Here is a 3,515-nt window from a genome sequence, read left to right on the forward strand (position 1 = left end):
GAGAAGGGGCATTGGAGAGGAAGCTGCTTAAACTACCTGAGAGATCTAAGAGATGGGAGAGTCAAGGAATATGGCTCTACTTCAGGTAAAATCCATTATCTAACTCTGTAAGTTCCTATTTTTGATTCTTAATACATGATGTGATAAGATTACATTTTGATGTTTTGCAGGATCGAAGAAAAGAGAGGAAGCTTAAGGAAGAAGCGTGCTGAATCTGATCATGAAGAAATAGATTTCGATCGCATGGATTCGAAGATCAGATTTTTGAGCTGCTACTCTAGATTTAGGATAGATTGATAAGAAATATGTAATAGCATAGTTTTTCAGTTGAATTACATTGTAAGGACAAATTTTTCCGCAATAAAATAAATTTTGATTTTGTCTTACTTATTTATCCTTGCAATGGTGTGTATGAAAAATTGATGTTTAATTGTTTCTATTATTAGCAATAATGGATTTAATTCTTAATTATGTTATTTGTGGAAACGTCGAGAATTTGCCAAATAAGGGAAGATTCTAATCGCCCAAGTTTTATTTGGACAGAAACATGGAATCATACAACTTGGTTGCATGATGAATGAGAAACTTCATATTTCGAAATTAGACTAATTCTTTGGCAAAGTGTCAAGACAAGGACTAGGAGATCGAGTACACTAGGTTGTGCGTTGATCAAGTCCACCACAAGAGTGATAAAGATATTCGTCATGATTTACTAAAGTTTAGTAAATATGGTTATACTTATAAGATTAAGTATAATTCTGAGTTGATCGAAAGAGTTTCAATCAATAGCAGAACGAATAAGAAGAATCAAGTAGGCAGAAAGATAAAAGTTTCTCTATTATTAGAAGAAGGGAGAGTACCTTTTATTGTGTTTTATGATAAGTCTTAATGATTAAGAACTATTTCTCAATTGGTCCTCTAAGTGAGTCTTAGTGCATTTGTATGTCTAAGAAGAGGAATTGAGAATTATGGAAATAGTTAAAATCAAGAAGTCAATCATACTTCGTTCCAATATCAAGTCTTAGAGTTATATTCCATGATTGTGAATTGAGTGACAAGTCTTAAGTAGGTTTACAACACTCGTCAAATGTGGAGTTTGGAAAAGGTTTTCTTATTCTTGCACATTTGAAATTGGTAAGTTGTGCTGTCTTGGATAAGACAAAGACCAACCAGGACCAATTGTGTGAAGTGTTAAACTTGACAAAAGGCTACACTAACTCTTGAATATTTGTTTGTCAAGAAATGTTTATTGACAGGAGAAACTCATATGTCAAGGAGTCAGTGGGAGTCTTAATTGTCTTGAAAAGTTTCAAGAACAAACCAAGAATAAACCTAGTTGATCATCACTAGCACACGACTTGAGGTATATAACCTATCGTGTTGACATTATCTTGTTTTTGTGCCATTCCAGTTGAGTTAATTGTGCATGTGAGTTCTATGAGTTCTCATTTGAATGCATAAAGACAAAGCACCTTGATCAATGGAAAGTACATTGATATGTAGGGGTGAGTTGCTTGGAAGACATGGTGGGCATTCGTGCTACCATGAGGCAAGGAATCGAGTTTGAACGAGTTCAGTCCATATGAGATTGGATTTGTCGCGAACCTTGTCTTACGATTATGGTTGTGGCAAATTCAAATGGATAGGAACACATACACTTTAAAATCTAAGTGTCATAAGATCTCCATCCTTCATGAAAATGATTGTGAGGAAATGCTTTCACTAAGAGATATTTTAAGAAGATAGCAATTGTGAAAATTGTATTCTCAAATTCGATTATGATTACGGCATCCCTTTTCATAGTTCGAACTGTGAGATTTGGCAATTGGTCTGAATTCTTTAGACACACATGTGAGCTATCTAAGGCAAAGATGTATGAGCTTAAAAAGCTTAGATAAAGGCTTATCAAAGCATCAAGTGTTAGAAATATGAACTTAAGGAATTCAACAAGCATTGTCTTCTAGAAGTTCAACTGTTTTCTGAATACATGTCAAAGCTAGTGGGAGCATAAGTATTATGCTTGTATTGTAATAATCATCGCGATAGTGGGAGCATGATTATTATGGTAAGTATTGCAAGTTAGCAATATTATTTATAGAAAACAAAGATTCACTTTGCAAAGTTGCAAGGATTGAAAAGTTGTTTTGCTATAATTAAGGGAGAGAATACTATACTTCGTTTCAAAATTCTAAAGCTTAGATCGAGAAACGTTAATAAATTTAGTCAAGGATACATAGTGCATTCTCAAAATTCGATTATGATTACGGCATCCCTCTTCATATTTCGAATTGTGGGAACATGGCACATAAAATATTATGGTAGAAGGATGATAAAGTATCACGTCTTTATGTGAGATATTATGCATCGTGTTCCATACGTTTCGAGTATAGGATCGATTGCGTATGCCATAATATTTGACCATTCTAAAATTTTCCAAATACCTAGGGCATTAAGAGGGAAAAAGGACTAGAATCGGTTTTGACTAAAATAATTAAACAACTATCAAAGGACGATCTGAGGTTCACTGATGATTTGTCGCTTGTGAGTGGTTGCAGTATAGTACTGGATGGACTATATTGACATCATTATGAATAGATAAGATTCTATTAAGAATGAGTTGTCATATGGCAAATATGGAAATGTTTCCATTAATGGGAGTTGGATATTAAGAAATATGTCTAGATTAGAAACTTTTATGCGAGAAGGATGTTCAAAGGAATGTACTTTGAATGTGAGACTTCACGTCTATGGAATTGTCTTGTAATAATTTCCAATAGAATACCTTGTAATTTCATTAGCCGGATCTTGGTGACTTTTGTGCTGTGACATTACGAAAGAATCATTGCATAAAATGTTAGAATCTGACATATTCTAAAAGTGGCAAGAATTTGGTATTCTTATACTAATAATAAGGATTGGGGATTGTGAAATGAGTTTCATTGGAAAGGTTTTTCAATTGATCTATTTAACAAAGTATGGACCATAGGAAACCAAAGTGTGCATGCTTGGAGCATGGGACAATTGTGGTTATAATTCGAGTAATAAGTTTATTTTCCGAAACATTAAACAATGAATAATGAATAATCAATATGGTGACTAAATAAAAGATGTTTTATTTATACTCAAGAGTTTGGGGTCAAATAGGATTGAGTATTATCGTTGTGTTTCACTTTGCATGTTTTGACTTCCAGAATAACCGGGTTATTCGAACCTCCACAGTCGGTCATACGTTGGAAATAGGTATGATGCAAGACTGTCATGAATTTGTCTGTAGATTGTCTAAAGTGTTTAGACATAGCACAAGTTTGTTGCAGAGTTCATGAGTGCTTTGATAAGATTAAAGTATTGCATTAAACTCACGCTCACTTGAATCACTTCATGGATTTATCACGGGTGATTAGTGAGACAATAACATTGTATATTCTTGAAACCGAGACGTGTGAGTTGTTATTTGCTGGTCTGTTGCACATTGATGATAAGTAAACGCATCAGTAACTTGGTGTTATAAAACTTAT

Source organism: Lactuca virosa, chromosome 1, assembly GCF_052849685.1.
Source record: "Lactuca virosa cultivar CGN04683 chromosome 1, Lactuca_virosa_CGN04683_v6, whole genome shotgun sequence".
NCBI classification, from domain to species: Eukaryota; Viridiplantae; Streptophyta; class Magnoliopsida; order Asterales; family Asteraceae; genus Lactuca; species Lactuca virosa.